Here is a 20,969-nt window from a genome sequence, read left to right on the forward strand (position 1 = left end):
GCACGCATTGGTGATTATTTGAAGCCGACGGAGGCATGTTACTCTGGTGGGCAGGAGTTTGCCATTTTGCAGGCTTCGTTTTCTCTTGTCTCCGGTAAGCAGAATTCATTAGTGGTTGAGGAAGAACATATCTATAGTTGTTCCTATCCTCGTGGTAGCCCTACTAGTCGCCGCAACCTGTTGTGTCGGATGGTTCTGAGACCGAGCGCATACACATGATCTTGGCTCCGGTATTGCAGATCATGCGAGAGCTACATGAGTTATGTGGGGGAAGTAAGGTCTGACTCGCATGAGATCTTGGTCACGACTGCGGTCATGGCCGCCGCGTGGTTCGCTCGTTTTTGCAGCAGGAGCTAGTCCCACCACCTTGAAGAAGCAGAGGAGATCTTGTTGCTTCGCCTCTTTCCCTCGCCACCACGGCCGACCGGAAGAGTCTCCACCACACATCACCTCCACTCATCGAGGTGGCCACCAACTGCGGCTTTATTGAAGGAGACGGTGTCCATCTCCATTGCACCATGCTCCGACCAGAGATGTAGAAGAGCAAGAAAGATGAACCCTAAATCGCCCCAGATCTGGCCGCCAAGATCCCAAGCTCCGCTCCACCTACCGGGCATGAAGCCCACTACCGGCACACTGCCGCACACCCTACTACTACACTGTTCAGCCCACCCCAAGTCCCCATATCCACGCCGGACCGCAGCGCCGCCGAGGGAGAGGGGAGATGAAGACGGGGGAGACCTGGTGACTCTCAAGGGATAAGGTGGAGAGAGAGCGCGGAGGGGGAAAATGAGAGCCCTTGGGACTTGTCTTTTCATATGAATTGTACTATCTGGAGGGAGTAATTTATTTTTATTGTTCTTTACCTACGATAAACACTCTTATAAAAACGAGTGCTATCGGGATACAAACGCCCACCGGGGGCTCCAACAGCCAGACATAGCGACCCTCCTCCAAGAGGACACTACTCCTGGCAAGTGCATGTGCCTCCTTGTTCGAACTCCGTCGCTCATGCACAAACGATAGCTCCTCGAAAACTCCTTCCGTCTCCTTGATCTCGCGGACAACGTGTGCATAAGGCCTCATTGTTCCATGTCTAAAACTCACAATGACGCTGCTACAATCACTCGCAAGTTTCACCCTCCTTGCTCCAATGTCCAGAGCTAGGGCAACTCCCTCCCGGCAAGTAAGAGCCTCAAGGGTCTCCGGGCCAGTCTTCCTTGGAAAGACAACAGCCGAAGCGCCCATGTACCTTCCCTCATCGTCCCGAGCAACGACAGCTACTGCACCACTGCCCGTAGTCTTTCTTACCGATGCGTCAACGTTTATCTTCAGAGATCCATGCGGAGGTGGAATCCACGACTGTGGCTGCGAGACTTGCGCCATTGGCCTACCAGCCGACATCGTCGCGAATGCCCAAGATCCTTCAAAAAAATTCTCCACGAAACAGTTAACAAATAGTGGGCTCTGGAACACCATGCTCATGGATTGCCTTCCGCCGTGCATGCCAAATAACCCAAAAGGTAACAAAAAACCCTTGTCTGATTCTCATGGTTAAGGGTGGCCATCATAGACGCCAATCAACCTCCAGCTTCTCCTTCCTCAGCATGCATGTGTTCCGTGATTTCTTCATCGACTAAAGCCCACACACATCGTGCAGTCAAGCAGTGCGTGTCCAGCATCTTACGTTTGAAAACGAACCTATTGCTTTATCTACTTAGAGAGCAAACTGCAAACATGGCCCAATAGATTACCATGGAGCCCGTGCTAGAAAAAGCCCTAATATAGCACTTGTATTGCCGATTCCCCTAAAGAAAAAACTTATATTCCTGATAAAATAGATGAAAGTCCGGGTAGTAATTCTCCACCGAAACGGAGAAGAACTCGATAGCAGCCAATAATCTTACCCGCCTCGGCGGGGAAGGCCCATCGCGATCGATTGGAGCCGGAGACCGACTCTGTCAACACGTCGCACGGATGGTGCCCCCGTCAGAGGAGTTCTCCTCCCTCGCCAAGGCGGAGGAAGTGGAGGATGTCCACCCCCTCGCCGTCGGCCCCACTTCCGAGGTAGCCCTCTACCCCACCGCCGGTAGCGCTCTCAAAGTCGAAGAGGTGGCGAAGCTCTTCTACCTGGCCGTCGAGCGCGGTGTCAAGAACGAGGAGGCGCAGAAGGCCATCTTCCTCGCCGTCGACAGCGGTATGAATGCAAACGAGGTCCTCTCCCTCGCCGTCCGCACGGGGCTGAAGTCCGAGGAGGAGGTGCACGCTCTCCTACTCCAGCACCTGCTCGCCTCCTTCGACAGGCGACGCAAGGACCCCGAGCTGTTCGAGTGGGAGCACCCGCCTGTCATCGACAGGAAGAAGCAAGACCCCAAGTGCCCCTTCTTCCTCTTCAAGATGAAGGCATCAGCCAAGAACGCGCAGGTTTCGTGGCGGCAGAAGAAGTACGCCCGCTTCCCGCCCGAGCGAGCGGGGTACACGAACGCTCTGCGCGTCGCGCGCCTGGCGGCCGGACCTGACGGGTTTCACCTGGAGCAGGCGGGGGAGGGCGGGCAGCCTGGCGCGATCTCGGGCCATGTCGACGTCAAGTACATGGGAAGGCGGCGATGCAAAGACGATCCGGGCTCCTCCGTGCCGCTCGCGCTCAGGGAGGTGGCTGTCATCAAGAGGTTGCCCCGAGGCGACGGGATCTCCATCATGTCGTATGTGAGAGGGCTCGGTGTTAAGGTCCATGACATCCTGTTTATGCTGCACTGCTACTCCATCACCGTCGCCATGACCTTCACCGAGCGATGGTTCTACGTGTCTTCCAGGTTCACGGAGGAGCCGTTGTACGCCAGCGATGGTCTTGATTTTATCGACGTTACCGCCACACTGGAGAATCTGATCAAGAAGCTTTACCAGATGTATGAGCAAGACGAGCAAGAGAAAAAGATCATGCATCAGAAACAGGATCATCGAAAGACGGAAACGGTGACAGGGCAGCAGAAGGAGCTGATGCTCCGTCAGAGGGAGGAGGAAGAGAGTAAGAAGTTGGAAGACCTACAGAGGAGAAGGGCCGACACCAAGAAACAAAAGTGTCAGCGTAAGGAACTGAAGGAGGCAGCTCATCGGATGAACGAGGGAACTGAGGAGCAACATGGGCATTGTGAAGACACTGATGATGCTTCCTTTTGCAGCCCAATATTTCAGCTTTTGGGAGAATCAGATTGGGTGAATCCGTCCGAAGAGGAGTTGTGCCAAGGTGAGGTGGAGCACAAGGATTTACTTGAGGAGACTATGGAAGCCATAGAGCAGAATTAAGTGTGCAAATATTAGTAGTGATTCTAACACTTGACAATACACAATTTTCACTCAGGTGTGTTGTCAAATAGTTCAGTCTGAATATGTCTGATTACACCAAAATTCTATTATATCTGACTGTCAGCCCTGAATCTTGTTGTGCATTATGACCTGCATTGCCTCATTGCCTCCATAAGACAATGTTACGAAAAATATCACGTGTTGTTTTACAGATGGGTTATAAAAAACCATCTGAATTAAAACAAAAATCATGATATTTCTAAAATTTAGTACTCTTATTTATTGCGTAATTTTAGTTTCATATACTGGAGATTGTGATTTGTCATATACTCCATAGCATATATGGCATGTTCTCATAGTTCTTCTGGAAGCAAAATTTCTGTCATGGGTCGTTAACAAAGCGAGGTAAATAGGGGAACAGAGAGTTACGTGATGAATTAAGGTCCAACCTTTTGAGTTCTGTATCTTGGTTATTATCAGTGATGAACATGTTTCTTTTGTGCTATGGGGATGAAATGAAATGATATCGTTATGTTTATATTTAGCTTCCTTTCCACCTAATATATCCCAACCATGGCTGGTTAGAAAAAAAGGAACAATATTATGTTCTCACTACACAAATTGGGTCATGCATCAAATATTTTGTATGCTTTCTCTACCTAATGTGCATCCCTTTTTAATACATTGCACAGATACAGATAATATTACTCCGTGTACACCAAGAATGCTTGATTTATCCCATTTGTTGATTCATACTTCTGCATACACATTCATATTCTATCTTCTCGTGTAGTTCTGCTGTTGCAAGACATAATTCATATTGTTCGACATTTTCAGTTCCATGCTTGCTACTTTCGGATATTCAGGGTGCTATAACTGGCAGTTATATTTTTTGTTTATCTTTTCGGTCACCATCACCATTTTGCTCACACCTGGAAGTAATCAACATTTTTTTTTTTTGATAAAGAGAAGTAATCAACATGACAACAGCTGGGAATTACCATACTCTCAGATGGAAATCATGAGCCATATTTGCGAAGTCGGCTCTTGATTGTGATTTATGAACCAGGCCGCTGAATCCTGGACCGTGAGATGGGAAACTTGCATCGGACAGAATGATTTCTGAACTCTGAAGTCAATGCTTTCAGGTTGATGTCAAAATTCGATGCTGGTAAAGTGATACTGAATTACAGATAAACCTGAAATTATTAGGCTTTCATATAGATGTGAAGTCAAACTGATAATATTGTGGCAGCTGAATAACTCAGTAATTCTTCACTGAAAATGATATGGTACTTTGCTTGTATAAAAGTCGTTGACTGCTGGCCTAGTGTTCCTGTTTTACTTTGTGCACAATATGTTCCAGGCCAGACTGAGCCAATGTGGAAAACGAAAAAGGATCAAAGCAGTGAGTTTGAATGGTACTGACAAGTGAAGGCAATCTGGAGCAACAAACTCAACACATTGATCTCCTACTCTTGGGTCTCTGGCCAGCTTCTCAACTAGAGAAGAACTCAAACTGGCAACTGTATGAAACACTGAAACTAGCATCAAATGTGTCGATGTGGTAATTGGCTAGGGCTTAACAAGCACGGCTTTGAAGGAATAGTAGTGCAAAGGGCAGTAGGCAGTTGAAAACAGAGTCGCGGATAGTTCAGTTCAGTAACTTGCATGAAGAACATATATACAGTAGCTGCGAAACTACAGAGCTTGATGTTCTGTTCGCACTTGACTTCACTTGTCCTTCCCGAATGCCGCCTCCAGCCGGTCGCAGTCGACGATGTAGGCGAACCCGTACGCCATGTTCAGCAGCGTCGCCTCGTGCAGGTCACGGCCAGCCGTGGCCGTGGCGTCGGCCGAGAAGAAGACCCGGAAGCCCCTGACGAAGGCGTCCCGCGCGGTGGTCTCGCAGCACAGGTTGCTCATCACGCCCGCCACGATCACCTCCTCGGCGCCCATCCCGCGCAGCGCCTCCTCCAGCCCCGTGCCGGCGGCGAAGGCGCTGTACGTGCTCTTCTCCACGACCAGGTCCCCCGCGGCGCGGCCGGCTCCGGGGAGCAGCTCGGCGGCCGGCGTTCCGGCGCCGATGTGGTCGCCCGCCCACCACTCCGGCCGAGAGCGGGGGGCTTCCCGGCACGGGGTCGACGTGGCGGGTGTAGACGACTGGGATGCCGGCGCCGCGGCAGAGCGCCACACTCTCGTTCTCCTCTCCTCGACAAGTAAAAGTCTAAGTCTAAGTCACACACGCTCTCCGCACGCGGACTATGACGACGGTCTTGTACTTATAGAGAAAGCTTTGAGGTTGGAGAGGTGCTAGCTAGCGCAGGTGCGGTTCTGTTTCTTTACCGACGGAAGCGACGAACGGACAGGATGAATTGTCGAGATGTGTTGTGCCATGGATCGCTGACGTGGAGGATTGGCTCGAGAAACCAAACGCTTCCTCGTAAAGGAGACATGTTTAATCCTGCGATGGAATCCAAGCAAACAGCCGTGCATGCATTTTGCTTCCTAGTAAAGGAGACATGTTTAATCCTGCGATGGAATCCAAGCGAACAGCCGTGCATGCATTTTCTGCCGCTGGTATTTATTACGTTGATGATGCATGTTCGGTTAGCGTGGCGCTATTCGCTAGAATCTACATTTCACACACGCACGAGCTATATTTTTTCTTTCTAGATGATAGGAATAACCTGGTTTTCTAGCGCGGTTAGCTATGGTGCTATAATGATATAAGTTTGATCCAGCCGTGATTTGCACGACGGACGCAGCTGTGGTGTTTTGTGTGCCGGTGAGAGGAGGAAGAAGACTGCATCTGCTTTGTATTAGAAGCTGTCGGAAGAGGAAGCCACCGAGACACGAATATACAAGAAGCTGGAGTAGCCTGACCCTAGCAATTACTTAAACATGTTGAACTAAGTGAATGAATGGCATTGATGATTGCACCCTCAGCCGAGAATACTCGTACATGCTCACTTGTGCATGCATGCAAAAGGCACCGGCTAGTCTGCTCGTTTATAGCAAAGACATGTACAAGACAGGTGAGGCACGAGTATATATATCCAGTTCGACGATCTATGCAGATTGCTAGAGAAACATAGGATGCCCAGATGAAAGACAATTAAATGGACTCCAATTTATATATATGTTCGTTGCTCCAGAACCAAAGCATGATACACAGCAAGTTAATATAAATAGCTCGGTGATTATGTGTAGATCAATTTAGCTAACTATGCTTTTCTCAAATCATTCATCAAAAATTACTTGCACAACACCCGATTTGTCTGAAAGACAAGATGGCTAAAACATGATGAAATCAGAGCGGGTTTCTCTAGCTTTTGATTCTACTCAGATTTTTTCATGACATCAGTGTTTCCTCGCTACAAAACTATCATCCGCAAGACTTCCTTCAGTCTGCCTAGATGCTCCAAGCCAGACAGCCCACTCGACCTCCAGCTTGCTAAATAGGTGTCCGGCCAGATCCGTCAGTCATGGCTCCTTCCTTGCCAGCTCCACCTCCACAAAAACCACGACTATTAGCTGATCCACCCTCGCATCCTACCACTGGCTCAACAAGCTCCTGCACGACAACAAACAAATAAAGTTTCACCTCCACGGCATAAGAAACCATTACTCAAAAACTGACCATTATGACAGTTCATAGATCCAGTGATGGCTGGAAGGTGTTTCGGTAAAACTTGGTGACGTTTTCTCCACTGTGTACATATTAACAGGGAAAAAGAAACAGATTTCTGCAAGAATACATGCAATGACTAAGTATTATTGTCCAGGTCCAGTGAGCAAAGTTGCAATGCAAAATAATTCAATAAAACAAATCTGTTGTGAGAGTGTGAGCTGGTTGGGTGCGATATGCTATATTTATGTTGTTTGTATTCATCAAGTTATTTTAGATTTTTGTATGACTTTGAACATGTTTTTGGGACAAAACGCACATCATGTGCACCATTATGTTCTCTTGGGAATATGATGCGCCCGGTGTTCACATTTTCAGCATGGTGCACCTCGAATCAAAGTCGGTGGATCTAATAAGTCGCCTCACCGTCCCATCATATCCATAGTGCTAATGATCATAAACGATGATAGCCACATGTCCAAGACACTAACATTATTCTAGTTCGATAGGGATGCATAGCTAGATGCATTCTAGTTCCACAACCCAACACCAACACATAGAAAACATGGGTATTTATTTAACACACAAATGACTACAAATTTACCGTCTCAATTTCGAAAACCACATGACCAAATGAAAATGAGCATAACTATGACTAAAATAGCAGAAGACCAAGGAAAATAACCCCGTACCTTGGCAGTGCTCTCTCAAATACTTTGTAGTATTTGAGCGTCCGCGTGTACTTGGCCACCGCGATGCCAAACTCGTCCCGCTTCTCCAGGTCATAGTCAACCATCCTCAAACAAACGCTGATGTTCCCTTCACCTAAGTCAAGCCGCTCCCTTCTATGTTGCCGATGGGAAGAGGTTCCCTGGCACCACAAGCACGATGAGGATTAATACTAGTTCCCAAACAGTTTCTAGGAAAACAAATTAAAATTCTGTCAAATGGCCAAAATATAGCTACTGTAATTAAGCAATTTCTTAGAGCACATTCTTCTAGCAACTGAAAACACACATATATAGGCATGATAAAGTAACTGCAGACTGAATATTTATCATGGCAATTAAATATCCAATCATACTGGACTAGTCCAAAGCACGGATTTGTATTCTTACTAGTACGGGATGTCCTCAACAAGCACACATCAAGAATAAAGCAACTACAAATGAGAAAATCCTTACGAGCACATTCTAGGTACTCAAACATACATGCGAGTTCTACTCTTACAACATTACAGATTGAGTGACTATCATGGCAATGGATTATGCATTCATGTTGGATCTAGTCCAAAGCACATATCTATAAGATCATAGGATATCCTCAGGATTAGAAGTATTCTACGATAAATCTCAAGACAACAACAGCTTAAGATCCCAGGATATATATGTGTATTAAGAAACAGAACTAGCATACACACCTAAGCAACAACCCTATTTATTAAACTTCAGGGTACCAAAACCAAACGCTCAACCCAGCTACACACAAGCTAAATTCACAATCTCCTATGCACCAGCATTGTGTTGAACAGGCAGCCAAAACAGCACAAAAATAACAATAAAAGTCAGCGTGCAGCACCTACCGGTTGTACGCTATTAAAAACTAATGAATGACACCAATTTAATAGCATATACGATATTAATAGGATGGTGCAATTTGTTGCGACGGTGCGAAGAAGACAACGTCACCCACGGACAGCCTCTGGAGCAGGGATATTACCTGAACAAAATCAAATCACCATAAGCATTTCCTATCTGGTTTCAAAAACAGATCAAAGGAACTAAAAGTGAAATATTTTGGTGCAGGGTTTGAATCGTTTGACGGTCACACTCTAAGAACACATGCACAACATAGACGAAGCAAACATACACCGTGTAGCCATTAAGCAGCAACCCCAAGGTCTCAAAACCCAACTCATGCAACAAAAATTATCAATCTTCGGGATCTAATGGTAGCGACGCTACATTAAAAGAGGAAGCATGCCACAAGCTGTCAACTTGAATGGTTACACATGACATACTAACATGTTCAAACAAGGATAGCGATGATATAATCAAATCAAATGTACAGACTAGTCACACCCGATAAACATGATACATAGTTAGAATATTTTGCGAACTACCAGATTGAGCTCGGTTTAGTTCTCACTATTAACCATAACCTACTGAGTACATTTTTCTCAACAAGAAGATTCAGTTATTGATTCACTAGGCAAACATGCACCAGCAATCTTTTTAACTGTAGGCAATAATCATGTCATGGGTACAAACAAGAGTAGCAAGTACAAAAAAAGGATAGATTCAGACCGGTGCTAGAAACAATGAAAAGAACAAGAAAATTGTAGGCCACACTTATACATAAGTATCCAGACCAGTGCTACAAAGATTTAAAAATAAATCAATTGCATAAAAAGAAAGGGGAAAATGTCAGGCTTGAACCAGCATAGACCAACAAGCTAGTCGCCTAACAGAGCATTTCATGACTTGGACATGTGCTTGGCTTAAAACTTAAAACTTCAAGAAAATTATGGAAATAGATGAGAAAAATGATTCAAACTAGCTAGATGATATCCTCAAAAGTATTTATTTACGTGAACGTGTTGTAGAAAAGTATAAGCTCCCAAGGTCCTATCCCTATGCCTCGCCCCAAGCTCAATGACCTGGTCAGTCCTATCCAGAATGCGATCACCGGAGGCCATAGCCTCCATGACAACTTCATCCTAGTGCGTCAGTCTGCCAGCGCATCATGATTCAGCAGAACTTGACTCTAGCAGTCTAGCCTTTGATTCCCTAGACTGGTTGGCTATGAATGTACGGGTCCTCTTCGAAACGCTATCAAGGTACGAGTTCGGAGACCGTTTCCTAGACTGGTTGGCTACCCTGCTCGCATCAGCAACCACCAGGGTGTTGCTTAATGGAGAACCAAACCCTGCGATCTGGCATCAATGTGGCCTACTCCAGGGCAATCCACTGCCGCCACAGTTGTTCGTCCTCGCCGTTGACACCCTCAGGCGCATGTTCCACCGCGCCACTGAGCTTAGAGTGCTACGGAAATTGCATCCATGATGCTCGATCTAGCTCTATGTAAATGACGTAAACCTAGTATGCCACCATCTGCGGAAGAAATTGAGGCTGTCAGAGAGATGCTGAAACTCTTCGGTTGTGCGTCAAGGTTGTGTGTCAATTATACCAAGAGTACTACCACACTCAACCGTTGCGCCTCAAAGGAAGTGGAACCGGCCATCGCGCTGCTGGCTTGCCCCATCGTCGAGCTACCCCTTACCTACTTGGGGATCCCGCTCACTATCCAGAATCCTACAACGCCCAGATGCAACCATGGTCAACAAAATCGCCAGCAAGCTCCCAAGCTATAAAGTCGGCCTCGTGGACAAGGCCGGATGCCTCGTGATGGTGAAAATCGTCCTTGCACCCTCAAAGAAGATCCTCAAGCTCATCGTCAAGATTGAGCGCGGCTTCCTCTAGGCGGTGGGCACTGCCATGCCAATTGGCAGCGCGCCTCGTCAAAGCCGCTACGCAATGGACTTCGAATTGTCGTGCTGCTACCTTGGATGTTATGGAAGCACATGAGTGAATGCGTTTATGAAGGAGCACAACCCTTGACCCAAAGTCTGATAGTAAAGATCAAGCAGGAGGCCACCATGTGGGCTCAGGCCAGAGTTCTTAGCCTGAGAACCGTGCTACCGACAATCTGGGATGTACACTAGGAGTTTCTCTTATGTTGTAACATCGCCTCTTAGGATATTTGTAACTAAAACTCTTCCTTCTCAATGAAATGAAACGCAAAGGGGTCCTTTGCATTTTTTTCGAAAAAAGCATAAGCACACTACATGGTTAGAAGATAACTACCACCAAAGGCCTCGTCAGATTTGCACCCTTTCCTCTAAGTAATGAAGAATAAACAATTTGTGATAGCCAGGTTGTGAATTACATATTTACAGACCCAGTTGAACTTAAATTGGATTCCCCAGCTGCATTAACTAGAAACACAACTATGTATTCATCACAACAAGTTACACTGAAAAGTAAACAATACTGGGCAGCAGTACCTATGGACTTGCTGATTGACGCTAACAATTAATTCAAGACCACAAACCACAGAGATGAATACCAAAGAAGAAACAAAATGCTATTGTAACGGAACAATCTATAGTGCATCTTCCGTATCAAGGGAAACTTGAGACTCATTTTAAATGAGTTGCACATCTGTGCTAACCGGAGAGAGACTCAAGTTAGAATTTCAGAAAATACCTGCCTGGCACTTGCAACATCTGAAAGGTAACATCAACCATGCCAACCCGCTTCCTCAATGATGGGGATAGCATTGGTCTCCTTTTGGGCGTATTTACAAGATATATGCCACTCGGTTGAGAGAACTCAACAACACAAACAAACCTAGTCTGCAAGTCATTGACAAGCACATAGTCAAGTAGACATACTAATTCAAAAGAGGCAGGTGCAAAAAAAAACAAAATATGTAGAAGCAAATTAAATTCAGCAACAAGTACATAACAGTGAAACCAACTAGTCAAGCTTGCAACAGAAAAAATACAATATATAGAGCTCAATTTTAGAATATAAATTGTCTGGATAGGATTTAATAGTTCCAAAAAACCTACCACATTAGTAGCAAGAGGTGCCCAACCACACTAGTGAAGGCACATGAGACTAGAACCACCCCCATAAACAATGTGAAGAAGATGACGTCACCCATGGATGGCCTATAGAACAGGGATGTTACCTGAGCAAAATCGAATGAACGTGAACACTTGGCGTTCGATTCCAAAGACAGATCGAAGAAACTAAAAATGAAATATTTCAGAGGAGGTGTCTGAATACACAGCGCAACCGCAAAGATTGCATTTTTTTGCGTCTGGACAAGAAGATATCAGACTGGGACCTTACCATGTCGGGTCAGCTCAAAGAAGACAGAATGGTGTCGTGAAGGAGGCCCTCCATCTCCAGCACCGTCTTCGGTCTTGGCCGCCGATGCTGCTTGGGCACCCTATCGTCGTGGTATGGACATGCTAACACAATCACGACATCCTGCAACACTTTCTGTCTCACTAGTTGAGAAATAGATGGCAGAAAAAATCCTCAATCATCTAGGCAACACTGAAATAAAAATAAGTCAAGCCATAAGAAGATTCCGAATTGACTTAAAGAACAACAGTCAATTTCTTATTCGTGCACACAAACAGAACATGAGGAAGCAAGCAAAGTTACAGTAAATTTATCCACGCCATCACTAATAAGCCTACATAGGAACCATGAGATGATAAAGGAATTATTGCTGTTAGAAAAATATACCTTCAACTGCAGATGGTGATCCAGATTTAAAGTGCAGCCGCCCATATCCTCCTTAAATTAGTTCAGCTTTCTCACTTTCATGCGTCTCTGAATTCCAACCTGCAAAGCATAAGAAGAATCTTGACCATTATGCTCGATAACTCTGCAAATAATTTAGTGCCAAATCCCGTTCTTTTTGTTTTGCAACTACACTACTAATCATAACAAAAATCATGAACCCTTAAGTGAGGAAAATATGTAATTCAAGAGGTCAAATAAAACTATAAATATATACACAAGATCATAATGCTTCAGTAGACAGGCAACAATCACCAAACATATCATTCTTTAGTTTGTCCACATCCCCAAGGAAATTAAGTGAAGGAGAAATGTTTCTCAAACCAATAAATTCTTACAGGAATTAAGTTGCTGGTATTATCCACTTAATATGAACAACTCACTGCTAACGCTACCCCTTGCATACTTGGTACAAATAGCACACTACTGATCAAGTACACTAAAAAATTAGAGAGGGACACAAGTACATGGCTACATGCTAAACCAGAAGAACATCTTGCTAGGAACGTGTAAGAAACTGCATTCTCAGTCAAAACCTACAAGCAAATCATAACTTCATAAGCAGCTACGGTGGATGCAGACCAGTAGAATGAACATATCTGTATGATGAAACACAACATATTGAAGAAGAGTTGATTTGACACCACCAAATGAAAAACACTGGATGCAATACATTTTTTACAAAAGAATACTGATGTTGTTCTAATGGCGAATCCCATTCTTTTTTGCTTTGCAACTACGCTACAAGGTCACTCTAAATGGTGAGGTAAGACTAAAACTCTCCAGAAAGATAAAGTTTTTTTAACACTAATCAGTGTCCTACTGAAGATGATGCCGCTAGTTGTTTGAACTATAAAACTCCCATATAAGTAAATGCAATACTAACAAAGAGTTTCTCTTTGTACCCTGAAGCCTGAACCGATTATATGGCAGACTTGAGCAAAGATGCCGAGTTTGATCAGTTGCGTGATGTTTGAATTAAACCTTTTGCTGCAGTACAAGTTTACATGGAAATATTAATGCTTCTGTCGCTGGTGCTCCTGCTGCTGCCTCTGTAGCAGGACTTGCTGCATTTGGACATGTTGCTGCTCCTGCTCTTCAGCTTTAATTTGTAGTTATATACAGGAACAAAACCATCTAGACAAGTGGGGTAAAGATAATTCACGAAGGTCACTAGTTGTCTAGACAGCTTCTACAAATTAGAGAAAACATGTGTATAATTTGAACATTGTGCAAACATGTACATACATCCAGACTGGCCTCAAGATACCGAATTTTCCTAGAAAGATATCTTACGGAAATCCTGCTCTCTCCTAGCCTATTCCATGCATTTGGCAAGAACACACATCAGATCACCATTTGCAGCAACCATGCATAGGAAATCAGTAGGGTTAAAGAGAGTGGGATTACCTCATCGCCATATGCCAAGCAGCAGGACGCGAGGACGACAGTGTTCTCTCTGTCGACACCAGCAGCGCCCCTCATCCGCTGCCAAGAGAGATCACAGCCAGGTCTACTTCGGCGCGAGGGACAAGTGGAAAGGTTGGCTCCAGGGGTGCATCCACCGCCTATGTTGATGCCGAGCCATAAACCGCAGCCACGGGTATCTGCAATAAGTTAGTAAGGAAACCTTAGTGAAAACCGAAACGAATAGTAAGTACTTGCTTCAAACAAGAATAATCCACCTATGAATGATAAGCAAAGAAATATGAAAGAAAAAAAAGAATCGAGTTGTATACATGATAAGCTGAGAAGTTTCTAATTGAGTGAAGGAATCCGTTTCGATCCCCGTGCTCCTCCTGCACATGAGTTTGCAGACAAGGATCAACACACCAGTGGTCGGTTCCGAATCGAATTCTGAAGTTTGCAGTAAGAAAATGTTCAACACTAGAACCATTTGATTACCTGGAGATGGTGAGGCTGCTGGCTGTGTATAGCTGGATGGCGCAGAGGTAGGACGTGGCTGAGGAGGCGGACATGCACTGCGAGAACCATAGGCGCTGCTCTCAGCAAGTGCTCCCACAGGTCGGCCAACGCCAAGTAATCCACCGCAGCTCTACTCTTCTCCGTGTCCGGCCTGTTCAAGCGTTCCTGGTAACCAAAAACAAAAATTGAAAATTTCGTAGTAGAGCAGAGCCATTGAATTTTCTGAAAAAAAAAGAAAGAACTCGCTGCCCATGGTTTAAACGTTGTAACCCATTCAAGCAGGTAGAAAATTAGGACACAAATCTGCTACTGTAAGCAAAACAGAGTGCATACAATTTTCACTTTAAAAAAGCTATTAGTTCTTCAAGGAGATTGCAAGACTTAAACTCCGATGATAAGTTCAAATTTGAAACTATAGAGCTTCTTTTCTTCTTAATGTTGGTGATGGCTGGTTCGATTATCTGAATTTATCTGAAGCTCTTATTATACATAAGGCCTTGCATAAACTACTGGGTGACATACACGTGCAGTCTGATAACTTCATGAAGATACCGTAGTTGTGAGGTACATGTATAAATTCAGTAGAATATTAGGCACATCTAAATGTACCTATCATTTCTGGTCAGCAGCATTCGCACACTTAGCTCATTAATATGAGCAGTCTACTATGGCATCATATCAGGTAAAGAATTAGATTGACTACTGAGAATTATAGTCGTGTCCTGCAGAAAAATCTATGATCAATGATGTGTCCGCTAATCACACCCCACTTCCACTAACTATATCACACTGTCCAAGCAAACAACTACTCCCTCCGTTCCTTTTTAATTGACTCAGATTTAGTACAACTTGTACTAAATCCGAGTCAATTAAAAAGGAACGGAGGGAGTATGCAAGAACAACTAACCCAAATCATCAATTGTTCAACGTACATAAAACTGCAGAGCAATACGCACATGTGAGGAGAGGAACCTGACTTGTTATTTCTGCACAACGAAGAATTAACAAGACATTAAGAGGTATATATCACCATGCTATAAGTATTTCTCCGATGCTTTTCCTAAAACTAGTTTGGTGTGAAACTAAGAGGTACTATAAGGTGTAAAAAAACATGTGCTACATAAAAAGGTGCATCATTTCCAGTACTAGGTACGTATGAGAAAATCTTATAAAATCGATATTAACAGCTTGAATTAACATGGATGTCGATGGCTCGATGCCACCAATGTGTTATACAAATGCTTTTTATGTCAAAGAGAAATGGTTCAGACACCTCACATCCAAAAATAACTAAGTTGTAACTATGAGCTCTTTTTCACACTGGTATCCATTTGTCAATAAGGAGATATCACTCACACTGTACAACTGTTATAACCTTGTAAGGTGCTGCACTATTTGCACCATATACTCATGCTAAGTAACAAAGATTCCATGTCCACCTTCCTCTGCTGAATTATTTACGATCTTTTAAGTTAATATACTCATCCAGATCTATAAATCCTTTTTGGTACCATGGTAACTTAATCTGTAATGCTAAGCCGTGTGGTGATTTCCTCCCAGATTTCCAATTCATTCATTAATTCAGTTGATTTATACTATCTTATCACAGTGGTTTCTTCTTGTTACTACCGCAATCACTCACAATGAACAGAACAAGGAAATATATCCAGCTGTGTTGTCTCCTATGGAGGTGGAATCGGATCAATGAGCTACACGCCGGCTGTGTTGATGAACTTCTACAGATCCGTGACATTGCCATGCGGAACCAAAATCAAGCACCCACGAGAGAATACCAATCCGATCGAGCAGAAATCTTCTCTAGATCTTCAATCCCGTCCAACACAGAACCAAACCTCATCACGCACCGAGTCATTGATCTGGATGCCGCCCTTGACGACCATTCGGTCGCTCTGGGACAGCATGGAGACCATTGTTTCTCCCCTCCCTCCGCCGGCGGATTCAGCAACATGGCGATGCGAGCTCCTGCTGTCATAGAGATGCGTGCTGAGTAAACAAGAAGAGCCAGGAGCAGGAAGCCGGCGACGCGCCATGGAGCTGCCGGCAGAAGTCGGGACGCTCGTGTCTGCGAGATGGGGAATGGAGACGGGAGAAGTTGAGAGCTGAGACGGAAAGGAAAAGAGATCGTGTGTTTTTTTTACTGGAAAAGCGATCGTGTGTGGGAGTTGTGATTTGTGAGAGGGGTGATCGTGTGGGCCTGGCCCATCCGCATGTTCGCTGCCTCGCAGAGAAGGGACGTACCATGGGACACCACCTCTACACATTTAATATAGTAGAGATATGAGCGGGGTTTCATACCTGGAGCGCCGAGCGGGGTACCTGAACAATCTGCGCGTCGCGCGCCTGGCGGCCGGACCTGACGGGTTCCAGTTCCACCTGGAGCAGGCGGGGGAGCGCGGGCAACCTGGTCATGTCGATTCCCCTAAAAATCATAATATACCACTTATATTCCCGATTCCCCTAAAAAAAACTTGTATTCCCAATAAAATAGATGAAAGTCCGGCTAGCAATTCTCCACCGAAACGGAGAAGAACTCGATATCAGCCAATAATATCACCCGCATCGGCGGGGAAGAAGGTCCATCGCGATCGATTGGAGCCGGAGACCGACTCTGTCAACACGTCGCACGGCTCGTCAGAGGAGTTCTCCTCCCTCGCCAAGGCGGAGGAAGTGGAGGATGTCCACCCCCTCGCCGTCGGCCCCACGTCCGAGGTAGCCCTCTACTCCGCCGCCGGGAGCGCGCTCAAAGTCGAAGAGGTGGAGAAGCTCTTCTGCCTGGCCGTCAATAGCGGTGTCAAGGACGAGGAGGCGCAGAAGGCCATCTTCCTCGCCGTCGAGAGCGGTATGAATGCAAACGAGGTCCTCTCCCTCGCCGTCCGCACGGGGCTGAAGTCCGAGGAGGAGGAGGTGCACGCTCTCCTACTCCAGCACCTGCTCGCCTCCTTCGACAGGCGACGCAAGGACCCCGAGCTGTTCGAGTGGGAGCACCCGCCTGTCATCGACAGGAAGAAGCAAGACCCCAAGTGCCCCTTCTTCCTCTTCAAGATGAAGGCATCAGCCAAGAACGCGCAGGTATCGTGGCGGCAGAAGAAGCACGCCCGCTTCCCGCCCGAGCGAGCGGGGTACACCAACGCTCTGCGCGTCGCGCGCCTGGCGGCCGGACCTGACGGGTTCCACCTGGAGCAGGCGGGGGAGGGCGGGCAACCTGGTGCGATCTCGGGCCACGTCGACGTCAAGTACATGGGGAGGCGGCGACGGAAAGACGATCCGGCGGGCTCCTCCGTGCAAACGCTCAGGGAGGTTGCTGTCATCAAGAGGTTGCCCCGAGGCGACGGGATCTCCATCATGTCATATGTGAGAGGGCTCGGTGTTAAGGTCCATGACATCATGTTTATGCTGCACTGCTACTCCATCACCGTCGCCATGACCTTCACCGAGCGCTGGTTCTACGTGTCTTCCAGGTTCACGGAGGAGCCATTGTACGCCACGGATGGTGGTCTTGATTTTATCGACATTACCGTCACACTCGAGAATCTGATCAAGAAGCTTTACCAGATGTATGAGCAAGATGAGCAAGAAAAAGAGATCATGCATCAGAAACAGGATCATCGAAAGACGGAAACGGTGACAGGGCAGCAGAAGGAGCTGATGCTCCGTCAGAGGGAGGAGGAAGAGAGGAAGAAGTTGGAACACCTGCAGAGGAGAAGGGCCGACAGCAAGAAACAAAAGTGTCAGCGTAAGGAACTCAAGGAGGCAGCTCATCGGATGAACGAGGGAACAAACCTTGAGGAGCAACATGGCCATTCTGAAGACTATGATGATGCTTCCTTTTGCAGCCCAACATTTCAGCTTCTGGGAGAATCAGATTGGGTGAATCCGTCCGAAGAGGAGTTGTGCCAAGGTGAGGTGGAGCACAAGGATTTACTTGAGGAGTCTATGGAAGCCATAGAGCAGAATTAAGTGTGCAAATATTAGTAGTGATTCTAACACTTGACAATACACAATTTTCACTCAGGTGTGTTGTCAAATAGTTCAGTCTGAATATATCTGATTACACCAAAATTCTATTATATCTGACTATCAGCCCTGAATCTTGTTGTGCATTATGACCTGCATTGCCTCATTGCCTCCATAAGACAATGTTAGGAAAAATATCACGTGTTGTTTTACAGATGGGTTATAAAACCATCTGAATTAAAACAAAAATCATGATATTTCTGAAATTTAGTACTCTTACTTATTGTGTAATTTTAGTTTCATATACTGGAGATTGTGATTTGTCATATACTCCATATCATATATGGCATGTTCTCATAGTTCTTCTGGAAGCAAAATTTCTGTCATGGGTCGTTAACAAAGCGAGGTAAATAGGGGAACAGAGAGTTGCGTGATGAATTAAGGTCCAACCTTTTGAGTTCTGTATCTCGGTTACTATCAGTGATGAACATGTTTCTTTTGTGCTACGGGGATGAAATGAAATGATGTCTTTATGTTTATATTTAGCTTCCTTTCCAGCTAATATATCCCAACCATGGCTGGTTAGAAAGAAAGGAACAATATTATGTTCTCACTACACAAATTGGGACATGCATCAAATATTTTGTATGCTTTGTCTGCCTAATGTGCATCCCTTTTTAATACATTGCACGGATACAGATAATATTACTCTGTGTACACCAAGAATGCTTGATTTATCCCATTTGTTGCTTCATACTTCTGCATACACATTCATATTCTTAGTCACGCAATCCTCGTGTAGTTTAGCTGTTATATGACATAATTCATATTGCTAGACATTTTCAGTTCCATGCTTGCTACTTTCGGATATTCAGGGTGCTATAACTGGCAGCTTATTTTCTGTTTATCTTTTCAGTCACCATCACCACTTTTTTCACACACAGAAGTGATCAACATTTTATTTTTTGATAAAGAGAAGTAGTCAACATGACAACAGCTGGGATTTATCATCCTCTCAGATCGAAATCACGAGCCATATTTGAGAAGTTAGCTCTTGATTGTGATTTATGAAACAGGCCGCTGAATCCTGGACCGTGAGATGGGAAACTTGCATCGGACAGAATGAGTTCTGAAGTCACTGCTTTCAGGTTGATGTCAAAATTCCATGTTGGTCCAGTGATACTGAATTACTGATAAACCTGAAATTAGGCTATAATATAGATGTGAAGTCAAACTGATAATATTGTGGCAGCTGAATAACTCAGTAACTCTTCACTGAAAATGATATGGTACTTTGCTTACATAAAAGTCGTTGACTGCTGGCCTAGTGTTCCTGTTTTACTTTGTGCACAATATGTTCCAGGCCAGACTGAGCCAATGTGAAAAACGAAAAAGGATCAAAGCAGTGAGTTTGAATGTTACTGACAAGTGACAACAGTCTGGAGCAACAAACTCAACACATTGATCTCGTACTCTTGGGTCTCTGGCCAGCTTCTCAACTAGAGAAGAACTCAAACTGGCAACTGTATGAAACACTGAAACTAGCATCAAATATGTCGATGTAGTATTGGCTAGGGTTTAGCAAACATGGTTTTGAAGTAGTAGTAGTAGTGCAAAGGCATTAGGCAGTTGAAAACACAGGCAGAGTCGCGGATAGTTCAGTTCAGTAACATGCATGAAGAACATATATTCAGTAGCTGGGAAACTACAGAGCTTGCTGTTCTTTTCGCACTTCTTCACTTGTCCTTCCCGAATGCCGCCTCCAGCCGGTCGCAGTCGACGATGTAGGCGAACCCATACGCCATGTTCGCGAGCGTCGCCTCGTGGAGGTCCCGGCTGGCCGTGGCCGTGGCGTCGGCCGAGAAGAAGACCCGGAAGCCCCTGACGAACGCGTCCCGCGCGGTGGTCTCGCAGCACAGGTTGCTCATCACGCCCGCCACGATCACCTCCTCCACGCCCATCCCGCGCAGCGCCTCCTCCATCCCCGTGCCGGCGGCGAAGGCGCTGTACGTGCTCTTCTCCACGACCAGGCCGGTCCCCCGCGGCGCGGCCCGCTCCGGGGAGCAGCTCGGCGGCCGGCGTTCCCGCGCCGATGTGGTCGCCCGCCCACCACTCCGCGAGCGGGCGGCTTCGCGGCACGGGGTCGACGTGGCGGGTGTAGATGACTGGGATGCCGGCGCCACGGCAGAGCGCCACGGTGGTGGCGATGGCCGGCATGGCCGGCGCCGTCAGCGACGCGAAGTGGCCCTGCACGTCGATGACCAGGAGCCCGGCTGCGCCGGGGTTGGGGTCGCGGCGGCGCGTCTCGTACCTGCTGTACGTGGAGGAGGCGGCGGGAGGCGGCATGGTGGGACGATGGGCTGATGGGAGCTACGTAGGTGGGGGAACCAGATCCTCTGACTTACTCCCGCAAACTGCAGAGGGACGTTCTCGGTTGTAGTCCGTCTGATCGCATCCGACGGCAGCATATCCAAACCTCTCAAACACACAGCGATATGACTTGGCCCAAAAGCCCACTTCGACGAACGGGTGGAGAAAAAGAAGCTTTCGGTCTCAGAAAAAAACCTCCCGTCTAATTCCCCAATTCCCCTTCACTCGGCATCCTCCCGGAAGCTCGCCGGCGCGCCCAGCTGTCGACCACGCCGTCGCTGCTGCTCCCAACCAGCGTCCATGCTGTCCTTGTCGGGGCGCTCGACCTCTGCGCTGCCGGTGCTCCGGCGCACGCCGGCCTAATCCTCCAAAAGGAGGAG

At 46.3% G+C, this 20,969-nt stretch overlaps 2 pseudogenes; both read right to left on the bottom strand.

The window, feature by feature from the left end:
* Window positions 1-5,037: 5,037 nt before the first annotated feature.
* On the bottom strand, window positions 5,038-7,730 carry LOC124671549 (annotated as a pseudogene).
* Window positions 7,731-19,955: 12,225 nt separating this feature from the next.
* LOC124671550 lies at window positions 19,956-20,565 on the bottom strand (annotated as a pseudogene).
* Window positions 20,566-20,969: the final 404 nt, after the last annotated feature.

Source organism: Lolium rigidum, chromosome 7 (assembly GCF_022539505.1).
Source record: "Lolium rigidum isolate FL_2022 chromosome 7, APGP_CSIRO_Lrig_0.1, whole genome shotgun sequence".
NCBI lineage: Eukaryota > Viridiplantae > Streptophyta > Magnoliopsida > Poales > Poaceae > Lolium > Lolium rigidum.